A 14,943-nucleotide genomic window follows, 5' to 3' on the forward strand; every position below is an offset into this window, starting at 1 on the left:
CATAGAAGAACGAAATTTGGGGAACCAAGTCGCCTTCGTGTACTGATCATTACCTGAAAGTATCATGCAGTTTGGGTGAAAAAATATTTGCTGAGATTTCTGGAGATTCGTAATTTTTGGAAGCTTGGCAACCCCTTTCCATGAAAATGTTTCTCGCCAGTCACTGCTTAGGGCTACATCAAGAGGAAACAAAACATAGAGATAGAATATGATACTATTTACTGTGTCAAGTTTCAAGAAGCTAGCACAAACCGTGTTGGATTTAGAGTTCCAAATACATGTATCAATATAGGAGAAAACAGAGTGAAACCTAAAAATTCAAACTGTTACTGGAAATGAACGCTTCAACATAGAAGAACGAAATTTGGGGAACCAAGTCGCCTTTGTGTACTGATCATTACCTGAAGGTATCATCCAGTTTGGGTGAAAAAATATTTGCTGAGATTTCTGGAGATTCGTAATTTTTGGAAGCTTGGCAACCCCTTTCCATGAAAGTGTTTCTCGCCAGTCACTGCTTAGGGCGACATCAAGAGGAAACAAAACATAGAGATAGAACGTGAAACTACTTTACTGTGTCAAGTTTCAAGAAGCTAGCACAAACCGTGTTGGATTTAGAGTTCCAAATACATGTATCAATATAGGAGAAAACAGAGTGAAACCTAAAATTTCAAACTGTTACTGGAAATGAAGGCTTCAACATAGAAGAACGAAATTTGGGGAACCAAGTCCCGTTAGTGTACTGATCATTACCTGAAAGTATCATCCAGTTTGGGTGAAAAAATATTGGCTGAGATTTCTGGAGATTCGTAATTTTTGGAAGCTTGGCAACCCTTTTCCATGAAAGTGTTTCTCGCCAGTCACTGCTTAGGGCTACATCAAGAGGAAACAAAACATAGAGATAGAACGTGAAACTACTGTGTCAAGTTTCAAGAAGCTAGCACAAACCGTGTTGGATTTAGAGTTCCAAATACATGTATCAATATAGGAGAAAACAGAGTGAAACCTAAAAATTCAAACTGTTACTGGAAATGAACGCTTCAACATAGAAGAACGAAATTTGGGGAACCAAGTCGCCTTAGTGTACTGATCATTACCTGAAAGTATCATCCAGTTTGGGTGAAAAAATATTGGCTGAGATTTCTGGAGATTCGTAATTTTTGGAAGCTTGGCAACCCCATTCCATGGAAGGGTTTCTCGCCAGTCACTGTTTAGGGCTACATCAACAGGAAACAAAACATAGAGATAGTACGTGAAACTACTTTACTGTGTCAAGTTTCAAGAAGCTAGCACAAACCGTGTTGGATTTAGAGTTCCAAATACATGTATCAATATAGGAGAAAACAGAGTGAAACCTAAAAATTCAAACTGTTACTGGAAATGAACGCTTCAACATAGAAGAACGAAATTTGGGGAACCAAGTCGCCTTCGTGTACTGATCATTACCTGAAAGTATCATGCAGTTTGGGTGAAAAAATATTTGCTGAGATTTCTGGAGATTCGTAATTTTTGGAAGCTTGGCAACCCCTTTCCATGAAAATGTTTCTCGCCAGTCACTGCTTAGGGCTACATCAAGAGGAAACAAAACATAGAGATAGAATATGAAACTATTTACTGTGTCAAGTTTCAAGAAGCTAGCACAAACCGTGTTGGATTTAGAGTTCCAAATACATGTATCAATATAGGAGAAAACAGAGTGAAACCTAAAAATTCAAACTGTTACTGGAAATGAACGCTTCAACATAGAAGAACGAAATTTGGGGAACCAAGTCGCCTTCGTGTACTGATCATTACCTGAAAGTATCATGCAGTTTGGGTGAAAAAATATTTGCTGAGATTTCTGGAGATTCGTAATTTTTGGAAGCTTGGCAACCCCTTTCCATGAAAATGTTTCTCGCCAGTCACTGCTTAGGGCTACATCAAGAGGAAACAAAACATAGAGATAGAATATGATACTATTTACTGTGTCAAGTTTCAAGAAGCTAGCACAAACCGTGTTGGATTTAGAGTTCCAAATACATGTATCAATATAGGAGAAAACAGAGTGAAACCTAAAAATTCAAACTGTTACTGGAAATGAACGCTTCAACATAGAAGAACGAAATTTGGGGAACCAAGTCGCCTTTGTGTACTGATCATTACCTGAAGGTATCATCCAGTTTGGGTGAAAAAATATTTGCTGAGATTTCTGGAGATTCGTAATTTTTGGAAGCTTGGCAACCCCTTTCCATGAAAGTGTTTCTCGCCAGTCACTGCTTAGGGCGACATCAAGAGGAAACAAAACATAGAGATAGAACGTGAAACTACTTTACTGTGTCAAGTTTCAAGAAGCTAGCACAAACCGTGTTGGATTTAGAGTTCCAAATACATCTATCAATATAGGAGAAAACAGAGTGAAACCTAAAAATTCAAACTGTTACTGGAAATGAACGCTTCAACAAAGAAGAACGAAATTTGGGGAACCAAGTCGCCTTCGTGTACTGATCATTACCTGAAAGTATCATCCAGTTTGGGTGAAAAAATATTTGCTGATGTTTCTGGAGATTCGTAATTTTTGGAAGCTTGGCAACCCCTTTCCAAGAAAGTCTTTCTCACCAGTCACTGCTTAGGGCTACATCAAGAGGAAACAAAACATAGAGATAGAACGTGAAACTACTTTACTGTGTCAAGTATCAAGAAGCTAGCACAAACCGTGTTGGATTTAGAGTTCCAAATACATGTATCAATATAGGAGAAAACAGAGTGAAACCTAAAAATTCAAACTGTTACTGGAAATGAACGCTTCAACATAGAAGAACGAAATTTGGGAAACAAAGTCGCCTGAGTGTACTGATCATTACCTGAAAGTATCATCCAGTTTGGGTGAAAACATATTGGCTGAGATTTATGGAGATTCGTAATTTTTGGAACCTTGGCAACCCCTTTCCATGAAAGTGTTTCTCGTCAGTCACTGCTTAGGGCTACATCAAGAGGAAACTAAACATAGAGATAGAACGTGAAACTACTTTACTGTGTCAACTTTGAAGAAGCTAGCACAAACCGTGTTGGATTTAGAGTTCCAAATACATGTATCAATATAGGAGAAAACAGAGTGAAACCTAAAATTTCAAACTGTTACTGGAAATGAACGCTTCAACATAGAAGAACGAAATTTGGGGAACCAAGTCCCGTTAGTGTACTGATCATTACCTGAAAGTATCATCCAGTTTGGGTGAAAAAATATTGGCTGAGATTTCTGGAGATTCGTAATTTTTGGAAGCTTGGCAACCCTTTTCCATGAAAGTGTTTCTCGCCAGTCACTGCTTAGGGCTACATCAAGAGGAAACAAAACATAGAGATAGAACGTGAAACTACTGTGTCAAGTTTCAAGAAGCTAGCACAAACCGTGTTGGATTTAGAGTTCCAAATACATTTATCAATATAGGAGAAAACAGAGTGAAACCTAAAAATTCAAACTGTTACTGGAAATGAACGCTTCAACATAGAAGAACGAAATTTGGGGAACCAAGTCGCCTTTGTGTACTGATCATTACCTGAAAGTATCATCCAGTTTGGGTGAAAAAATACTTGCTGAGATTTCTGGAGATTCGTAATTTTTGGAAGCTTGGCAACCCCTTTCCATGAAAGTGTTTCTCACCAGTCACTGCTTAGGGCGACATCAAGAGGAAACAAAACATAGAGATAGAACGTGAAACTACTTTACTGTGTCAAGTTTCAAGAAGCTAGCACAAACCGTGTTGGATTTAGAGTTCCAAATACATCTATCAATATAGGAGAAAACAGAGTGAAACCTAAAAATTCAAACTGTTACTGGAAACGAACGCTTCAACATAGAAGAACGAAATTTGGGAAACCAAGTCGCCTGAGTGTACTGATCATTACCTGAAAGTATCATCCAGTTTGAGTGAAAAAATATTGGCTGAAATTTCTGGAGATTCGTAATTTTGGGAAGCTTGGCAACCCCTTTCCATGAAAGTGTTTCTCCCCAGTCACTGCTTGGGGCTACATCAAGAGGAAACAAAACATAGAGATAGAACGTGAAACTACTTTACTGTGTCAAGTTTCAAGAAGCTAGCACAAACCGTGTTGGATTCAGTGTTCCAAATACATCTATCAATAAAGGAGAAAACAGAGTGATACCTAAAAATTCAAACTGTTACTGGAAATGAACGCTTCAACATAGAAGATCGAAATTTGGGGAACCAAGTCGCCTTGGTGTACTGATCATTACCTGAAAGTATCATCCAGTTTGGGTGAAAAAATATTGGCTGAGATTTATGGAGATTCGTAATTTTTGGAAGCTTGGCAACCCTTTTCCATGAAAGTGTTTCTCGCCAGTCACTGCTTAGGGCTACATCAAGAGGAAACAAAACATAGAGATAGAACGTGAAACTACTGTGTCAAGTTTCAAGAAGCTAGCACAAACCGTGTTGGATTTAGAGTTCCAAATACATGTATCAATATAGGAGAAAACAGAGTGAAACCTAAAAATTCAAACTGTTACTGGAAATGAACGCTTCAACATAGAAGAACGAAATTTGGGGAACCAAGTCGCCTTAGTGTACTGATCATTACCTGAAAGTATCATCCAGTTTGGGTGAAAAAATATTTGCTGAGATTTCTGGAGATTCGTAATTTTTGGAAGCTTGGCAACCCCTTTCCATGAAAGGGTTTCTCGCCAGTCACTGTTTAGGGCTACATCAACAGGAAACAAAACATAGAGATAGTACGTGAAACTACTTTACTGTGTCAAGTTTCAAGAAGCTAGCACAAACCGTGTTGGATTTAGAGTTCCAAATACATGTATCAATATAGGAGAAAACAGAGTGAAACCTAAAAATTCAAACTGTTACTGGAAATGAACGCTTCAACATAGAAGAACGAAATTTGGGGAACCAAGTCGCCTTCGTGTACTGATCATTACCTGAAAGTATCATGCAGTTTGGGTGAAAAAATATTTGCTGAGATTTCTGGAGATTCGTAATTTTTGGAAGCTTGGCAACCCCTTTCCATGAAAATGTTTCTCGCCAGTCACTGCTTAGGGCTACATCAAGAGGAAACAAAACATAGAGATAGAATATGAAACTATTTACTGTGTCAAGTTTCAAGAAGCTAGCACAAACCGTGTTGGATTTAGAGTTCCAAATACATGTATCAATATAGGAGAAAACAGAGTGAAACCTAAAAATTCAAACTGTTACTGGAAATGAACGCTTCAACATAGAAGAACGAAATTTGGGGAACCAAGTCGCCTTTGTGTACTGATCATTACCTGAAAGTATCATCCAGTTTGAGTGAAAAAATATTTGCTGAGATTTCTGGAGATTCGTAATTTTTGGAAGCTTGGCAACCCCTTTCCATGAAAGTGTTTCTCGCCAGTCACTGCTTAGGGCGACATCAAGAGGAAACAAAACATAGAGATAGAACGTGAAACTACTGTGTCAAGTTTCAAGAAGCTAGCACAAACCGTGTTGGATTTAGAGTTCCAAATACATGTATCAATATAGGAGAAAACAGAGTGAAACCTAAAAATTCAAACTGTTACTGGAAATGAACGCTTCAACATAGAAGAACGAAATTTGGGGAACCAAGTCGCCTTTGTGTACTGATCATTACCTGAAAGTATCATCCAGTTTGGGTGAAAAAATACTTGCTGAGATTTCTGGAGATTCGTAATTTTTGGAAGCTTGGCAACCCCTTTCCATGAAAGTGTTTCTCGCCAGTCACTGCTTAGGGCGACATCAAGAGGAAACAAAACATAGAGATAGAACGTGAAACTACTTTACTGTGTCAAGTTTCAAGAAGCTAGCACAAACCGTGTTGGATTTAGAGTTCCAAATACATCTATCAATATAGGAGAAAACAGAGTGAAACCTAAAAATTCAAACTGTTACTGGAAACGAACGCTTCAACATAGAAGAACGAAATTTGGGAAACCAAGTCGCCTGAGTGTACTGATCATTACCTGAAAGTATCATCCAGTTTGAGTGAAAAAATATTGGCTGAAATTTCTGGAGATTCGTAATTTTGGGAAGCTTGGCAACCCCTTTCCATGAAAGTGTTTCTCCCCAGTCACTGCTTGGGGCTACATCAAGAGGAAACAAAACATAGAGATAGAACGTGAAACTACTTTACTGTGTCAAGTTTCAAGAAGCTAGCACAAACCGTGTTGGATTCAGTGTTCCAAATACATCTATCAATAAAGGAGAAAACAGAGTGATACCTAAAAATTCAAACTGTTACTGGAAATGAACGCTTCAACATAGAAGATCGAAATTTGGGGAACCAAGTCGCCTTGGTGTACTGATCATTACCTGAAAGTATCATCCAGTTTGGGTGAAAAAATATTGGCTGAGATTTATGGAGATTCGTAATTTTTGGAAGCTTGGCAACCCTTTTCCATGAAAGTGTTTCTCGCCAGTCACTGCTTAGGGCTACATCAAGAGGAAACAAAACATAGAGATAGAACGTGAAACTACTGTGTCAAGTTTCAAGAAGCTAGCACAAACCGTGTTGGATTTAGAGTTCCAAATACATGTATCAATATAGGAGAAAACAGAGTGAAACCTAAAAATTCAAACTGTTACTGGAAATGAACGCTTCAACATAGAAGAACGAAATTTGGGGAACCAAGTCGCCTTAGTGTACTGATCATTACCTGAAAGTATCATCCAGTTTGGGTGAAAAAATATTTGCTGAGATTTCTGGAGATTCGTAATTTTTGGAAGCTTGGCAACCCCTTTCCATGAAAGTGTTTCTCGCCAGTCACTGCTTAGGGCGACATCAAGAGGAAACAAAACATAGAGATAGAACGTGAAACTACTTTACTGTGTCAAGTTTCAAGAAGCTAGCACAAACCGTGTTGGATTTAGAGTTCCAAATACATCTATCAATATAGGAGAAAACAGAGTGAAACCTAAAAATTCAAACTGTTACTGGAAATGAACGCTTCAACAAAGAAGAACGAAATTTGGGGAACCAAGTCGCCTTCGTGTACTGATCATTACCTGAAAGTATCATCCAGTTTGGGTGAAAAAATATTTGCTGATGTTTCTGGAGATTCGTAATTTTTGGAAGTTTGGCAACCCCTTTCCAAGAAAGTCTTTCTCACCAGTCACTGCTTAGGGCTACATCAAGAGGAAACAAAACATAGAGATAGAACGTGAAACTACTTTACTGTGTCAAGTATCAAGAAGCTAGCACAAACCGTGTTGGATTTAGAGTTCCAAATACATGTATCAATATAGGAGAAAACAGAGTGAAACCTAAAAATTCAAACTGTTACTGGAAATGAACGCTTCAACATAGAAGAACGAAATTTGGGAAACCAAGTCGCCTGAGTGTACTGATCATTACCTGAAAGTATCATCCAGTTTGAGTGAAAAAATATTGGCTGAGATTTCTGGAGATTCGTAATTTTGGGAAGCTTGGCAACCCCTTTCCATGAAAGTGTTTCTCCCCAGTCACTGCTTGGGGCTACATCAAGAGGAAACAAAACATAGAGTTAGAACGTGAAACTACTTTACTGTGTCAAGTTTCAAGAAGCTAGCACAAACCGTGTTGGATTCAGTGTTCCAAATACATCTATCAATAAAGGAGAAAACAGAGTGATACCTAAAAATTCAAATTGTTACTGGAAATGAACGCTTCAACATAGAAGAACGAAATTTGGGGAACCAAGTCGCCTTTGTGTACTGATCATTACCTGAAAGTATCATCCAGTTTGAGTGAAAAAATATTTGCTGAGATTTCTGGAGATTCGTAATTTTTGGAAGCTTGGCAACCCCTTTCCATGAAAGTGTTTCTCGCCAGACACTGCTTAGGGCGACATCAAGAGGTAACAAAACATAGAGATAGAACGTGAAACTACTTTACTGTGTCAAGTTTCAAGAAGCTAGCACCAACCGTGTTGGATTTAGAGTTCCAAATACATCTATCAATATAGGAGAAAACAGAGTGAAACCTAAAAATTCAAACTGTTACTGGAAATGAACGCTTCAACATAGAAGAACGAAATTTGGGGAACCAAGTCGCCTTCGTGTACTGATCATTACCTGAAAGTATCATCCAGTTTGGGTGAAAAAATATTTGCTGATGTTTCTGGAGATTCGTAATTTTTGGAAGCTTGGCAACCCCTTTCCAAGAAAGTCTTTCTCACCAGTCACTGCTTAGGGCTACATCAAGAGGAAACAAAACATAGAGATAGAACGTGAAACTACTTTACTGTGTCAAGTATCAAGAAGCTAGCACAAACCGTGTTGGATTTAGAGTTCCAAATACATGTATCAATATAGGAGAAAACAGAGTGAAACCTAAAAATTCAAACTGTTACTGGAAATGAACGCTTCAACATAGAAGAACGAAATTTGGGGAACAAAGTCGCCTGAGTGTACTGATCATTACCTGAAAGTATCATCCAGTTTGAGTGAAAAAATATTGGCTGAGATTTCTGGAGATTCGTAATTTTGGGAAGCTTGGCAACCCCTTTCCATGAAAGTGTTTCTCCCTAGTCACTGCTTGGGGCTACATCAAGAGGAAACAAAACATAGAGATAGAACGTGAAACTACTTTACTGTGTCAAGTTTCAAGAAGCTAGCACAAACCGTGTTGGATTCAGTGTTCCAAATACATCTATCAATAAAGGAGAAAACAGAGTGATACCTAAAAATTCAAACTGTTACTGGAAATGAACGCTTCAACATAGAAGATCGAAATTTGGGGAACCAAGTCGCCTTGGTGTACTGATCATTACCTGAAAGTATCATCCAGTTTGGGTGAAAACATATTGGCTGAGATTTATGGAGATTCGTAATTTTTGGAAGCTTGGCAACCCCTTTCCATGAAAGTGTTTCTCGTCAGTCACTGCTTAGGGCTACATCAAGAGGAAACTAAACATAGAGATAGAACGTGAAACTACTTTACTGTGTCAACTTTGAAGAAGCTAGCACAAACCGTGTTGGATTTAGAGTTCCAAATACATGTATCAATATAGGAGAAAACAGAGTGAAACCTAAAAATTCAAACTGTTACTGGAAATGAACACTTCAACATAGAAGAACGAAATTTGGGGAACCAAGTCCCGTTAGTGTACTGATCATTACCTGAAAGTATCATCCAGTTTGGGTGAAAAAATATTGGCTGAGATTTCTGGAGATTCGTAATTTTTGGAAGCTTGGCAACCCTTTTCCATGAAAGTCTTTCTCGCCAGTCACTGCTTAGGGCTACATCAAGAGGAAACAAAACATAGAGATAGAACGTGAAACTACTGTGTCAAGTTTCAAGAAGCTAGCACAAACCGTGTTGGATTTAGAGTTCCAAATACATGTATCAATATAGGAGAAAACAGAGTGAAACCTAAAAATTCAAACTGTTACTGGAAATGAACGCTTCAACATAGAAGAACGAAATTTGGGGAACCAAGTCGCCTTTGTGTACTGATCATGACCTGAAAGTATCATCCAGTTTGGGTGAAAAAATACTTGCTGAGATTTCTGGAGATTCGTAATTTTTGGAAGCTTGGCAACCCCTTTCCATGAAAGTGTTTCTCGCCAGTCACTGCTTAGGGCGACATCAAGAGGAAACAAAACATAGAGATAGAACGTGAAACTACTTTACTGTGTCAAGTTTCAAGAAGCTAGCACAAACCGTGTTGGATTTAGAGTTCCAAATACATCTATCAATATAGGAGAAAACAGAGTGAAACCTAAAAATTCAAACTGTTACTGGAAACGAACGCTTCAACATAGAAGAACGAAATTTGGGAAACCAAGTCGCCTGAGTGTACTGATCATTACCTGAAAGTATCATCCAGTTTGAGTGAAAAAATATTGGCTGAAATTTCTGGAGATTCGTAATTTTGGGAAGCTTGGCAACCCCTTTCCATGAAAGTGTTTCTCCCCAGTCACTGCTTGGGGCTACATCAAGAGGAAACAAAACATAGAGATAGAACGTGAAACTACTTTACTGTGTCAAGTTTCAAGAAGCTAGCACAAACCGTGTTGGATTCAGTGTTCCAAATACATCTATCAATAAAGGAGAAAACAGAGTGATACCTAAAAATTTAAACTGTTACTGGAAATGAACGCTTCAACATAGAAGATCGAAATTTGGGGAACCAAGTCGCCTTGGTGTACTGATCATTACCTGAAAGTATCATCCAGTTTGGGTGAAAAAATATTGGCTGAGATTTATGGAGATTCGTAATTTTTGGAAGCTTGGCAACCCTTTTCCATGAAAGTGTTTCTCGCCAGTCACTGCTTAGGGCTACATCAAGAGGAAACAAAACATAGAGATAGAACGTGAAACTACTTTACTGTGTCAAGTTTCAAGAAGCTAGCACAAACCGTGTTGGATTTAGAGTTCCAAATACATGTATCAATATAGGAGAAAACAGAGTGAAACCTAAAAATTCAAACTGTTACTGGAAATGAACGCTTCAACATAGAAGAACGAAATTTGGGGAACCAAGTCGCCTTTGTGTACTGATCATTACCTGAAAGTATCATCCAGTTTGGGTGAAAAAATACTTGCTGAGATTTCTGGAGATTCATAATTTTTGGAAGCTTGGCAACCCCTTTCCATGAAAGTGTTTCTCGCCAGTCACTGCTTAGGGCGACATCAAGAGGAAACAAAACATAGAGATAGAACGTGAAACTACTTTACTGTGTCAAGTTTCAAGAAGCTAGCACAAACCGTGTTGGATTTAGAGTTCCAAATACATCTATCAATATAGGAGAAAACAGAGTGAAACCTAAAAATTCAAACTGTTACTGGAAACGAACGCTTCAACATAGAAGAACGAAATTTGGGAAACCAAGTCGCCTGAGTGTACTGATCATTACCTGAAAGTATCATCCAGTTTGAGTGAAAAAATATTGGCTGAAATTTCTGGAGATTCGTAATTTTGGGAAGCTTGGCAACCCCTTTCCATGAAAGTGTTTCTCCCCAGTCACTGCTTGGGGCTACATCAAGAGGAAACAAAACATAGAGATAGAACGTGAAACTACTTTACTGTGTCAAGTTTCAAGAAGCTAGCACAAACCGTGTTGGATTCAGTGTTCCAAATACATCTATCAATAAAGGAGAAAACAGAGTGATACCTAAAAATTCAAACTGTTACTGGAAATGAACGCTTCAACATAGAAGATCGAAATTTGGGGAACCAAGTCGCCTTGGTGTACTGATCATTACCTGAAAGTATCATCCAGTTTGGGTGAAAAAATATTGGCTGAGATTTATGGAGATTCGTAATTTTTGGAAGCTTGGCAACCCTTTTCCATGAAAGTGTTTCTCGCCAGTCACTGCTTAGGGCTACATCAAGAGGAAACAAAACATAGAGATAGAACGTGAAACTACTGTGTCAAGTTTCAAGAAGCTAGCACAAACCGTGTTGGATTTAGAGTTCCAAATACATGTATCAATATAGGAGAAAACAGAGTGAAACCTAAAAATTCAAACTGTTACTGGAAATGAACGCTTCAACATAGAAGAACGAAATTTGGGGAACCAAGTCGCCTTAGTGTACTGATCATTACCTGAAAGTATCATCCAGTTTGGGTGAAAAAATATTTGCTGAGATTTCTGGAGATTCGTAATTTTTGGAAGCTTGGCAACCCCTTTCCATGAAAGGGTTTCTCGCCAGTCACTGCTTAGGGCTACATCAACAGGAAACAAAACATAGAGATAGTACGTGAAACTACTTTACTGTGTCAAGTTTCAAGAAGCTAGCACAAACCGTGTTGGATTTAGAGTTCCAAATACATGTATCAATATAGGAGAAAACAGAGTGAAACCTAAAAATTCAAACTGTTACTGGAAATGAACGCTTCAACATAGAAGAACGAAATTTGGGGAACCAAGTCGCCTTCGTGTACTGATCATTACCTGAAAGTATCATGCAGTTTGGGTGAAAAAATATTTGCTGAGATTTCTGGAGATTCGTAATTTTTGGAAGCTTGGCAACCCCTTTCCATGAAAATGTTTCTCGCCAGTCACTGCTTAGGGCTACATCAAGAGGAAATAAAACATAGAGATAGAATATGAAACTATTTACTGTGTCAAGTTTCAAGAAGCTAGCACAAACCGTGTTGGATTTAGAGTTCCAAATACATGTATCAATATAGGAGAAAACAGAGTGAAACCTAAAAATTCAAACTGTTACTGGAAATGAACGCTTCAACATAGAAGAACGAAATTTGGCGAACCAAGTCGCCTTTGTGTACTGATCATTACCTGAAAGTATCATCCAGTTTGAGTGAAAAAATATTTGCTGAGATTTCTGGAGATTCGTAATTTTTGGAAGCTTGGCAACCCCTTTCCATGAAAGTGTTTCTCGCCAGTCACTGCTTAGGGCGACATCAAGAGGAAACAAAACATAGAGATAGAACGTGAAACTACTTTACTGTGTCAAGTTTCAAGAAGCTAGCACAAACCGTGTTGGATTTAGAGTTCCAAATACATCTATCAATATAGGAGAAAACAGAGTGAAACCTAAAAATTCAAACTGTTACTGGAAATGAACGCTTCAACAAAGAAGAACGAAATTTGGGGAACCAAGTCGCCTTCGTGTACTGATCATTACCTGAAAGTATCATCCAGTTTGGGTGAAAAAATATTTGCTGATGTTTCTGGAGATTCGTAATTTTTGGAAGTTTGGCAACCCCTTTCCAAGAAAGTCTTTCTCACCAGTCACTGCTTAGGGCTACATCAAGAGGAAACAAAACATAGAGATAGAACGTGAAACTACTTTACTGTGTCAAGTATCAAGAAGCTAGCACAAACCGTGTTGGATTTAGAGTTCCAAATACATGTATCAATATAGGAGAAAACAGAGTGAAACCTAAAAATTCAAACTGTTACTGGAAATGAACGCTTCAACATAGAAGAACGAAATTTGGGAAACCAAGTCGCCTGAGTGTACTGATCATTACCTGAAAGTATCATCCAGTTTGAGTGAAAAAATATTGGCTGAGATTTCTGGAGATTCGTAATTTTGGGAAGCTTGGCAACCCCTTTCCATGAAAGTGTTTCTCCCCAGTCACTGCTTGGGGCTACATCAAGAGGAAACAAAACATAGAGTTAGAACGTGAAACTACTTTACTGTGTCAAGTTTCAAGAAGCTAGCACAAACCGTGTTGGATTCAGTGTTCCAAATACATCTATCAATAAAGGAGAAAACAGAGTGATACCTAAAAATTCAAATTGTTACTGGAAATGAACGCTTCAACATAGAAGAACGAAATTTGGGGAACCAAGTCGCCTTTGTGTACTGATCATTACCTGAAAGTATCATCCAGTTTGAGTGAAAAAATATTTGCTGAGATTTCTGGAGATTCGTAATTTTTGGAAGCTTGGCAACCCCTTTCCATGAAAGTGTTTCTCGCCAGACACTGCTTAGGGCGACATCAAGAGGTAACAAAACATAGAGATAGAACGTGAAACTACTTTACTGTGTCAAGTTTCAAGAAGCTAGCACCAACCGTGTTGGATTTAGAGTTCCAAATACATCTATCAATATAGGAGAAAACAGAGTGAAACCTAAAAATTCAAACTGTTACTGGAAATGAACGCTTCAACATAGAAGAACGAAATTTGGGGAACCAAGTCGCCTTCGTGTACTGATCATTACCTGAAAGTATCATCCAGTTTGGGTGAAAAAATATTTGCTGATGTTTCTGGAGATTCGTAATTTTTGGAAGCTTGGCAACCCCTTTCCAAGAAAGTCTTTCTCACCAGTCACTGCTTAGGGCTACATCAAGAGGAAACAAAACATAGAGATAGAACGTGAAACTACTTTACTGTGTCAAGTATCAAGAAGCTAGCACAAACCGTGTTGGATTTAGAGTTCCAAATACATGTATCAATATAGGAGAAAACAGAGTGAAACCTAAAAATTCAAACTGTTACTGGAAATGAACGCTTCAACATAGAAGAACGAAATTTGGGGAACAAAGTCGCCTGAGTGTACTGATCATTACCTGAAAGTATCATCCAGTTTGAGTGAAAAAATATTGGCTGAGATTTCTGGAGATTCGTAATTTTGGGAAGCTTGGCAACCCCTTTCCATGAAAGTGTTTCTCCCTAGTCACTGCTTGGGGCTACATCAAGAGGAAACAAAACATAGAGATAGAACGTGAAACTACTTTACTGTGTCAAGTTTCAAGAAGCTAGCACAAACCGTGTTGGATTCAGTGTTCCAAATACATCTATCAATAAAGGAGAAAACAGAGTGATACCTAAAAATTCAAACTGTTACTGGAAATGAACGCTTCAACATAGAAGATCGAAATTTGGGGAACCAAGTCGCCTTGGTGTACTGATCATTACCTGAAAGTATCATCCAGTTTGGGTGAAAACATATTGGCTGAGATTTATGGAGATTCGTAATTTTTGGAAGCTTGGCAACCCCTTTCCATGAAAGTGTTTCTCGTCAGTCACTGCTTAGGGCTACATCAAGAGGAAACTAAACATAGAGATAGAACGTGAAACTACTTTACTGTGTCAACTTTGAAGAAGCTAGCACAAACCGTGTTGGATTTAGAGTTCCAAATACATGTATCAATATAGGAGAAAACAGAGTGAAACCTAAAAATTCAAACTGTTACTGGAAATGAACGCTTCAACATAGAAGAACGAAATTTGGGGAACCAAGTCCCGTTAGTGTACTGATCATTACCTGAAAGTATCATCCAGTTTGGGTGAAAAAATATTGGCTGAGATTTCTGGAGATTCGTAATTTTTGGAAGCTTGGCAACCCTTTTCCATGAAAGTCTTTCTCGCCAGTCACTGCTTAGGGCTACATCAAGAGGAAACAAAACATAGAGATAGAACGTGAAACTACTGTGTCAAGTTTCAAGAAGCTAGCACAAACCGTGTTGGATTTAGAGTTCCAAATACATGTATCAATATAGGAGAAAACAGAGTGAAACCTAAAAATTCAAACTGTTA

Source organism: Spermophilus citellus, assembly GCF_964194105.1.
Source record: "Spermophilus citellus genome assembly, chromosome: X".
NCBI classification, from domain to species: Eukaryota; Metazoa; Chordata; class Mammalia; order Rodentia; family Sciuridae; genus Spermophilus; species Spermophilus citellus.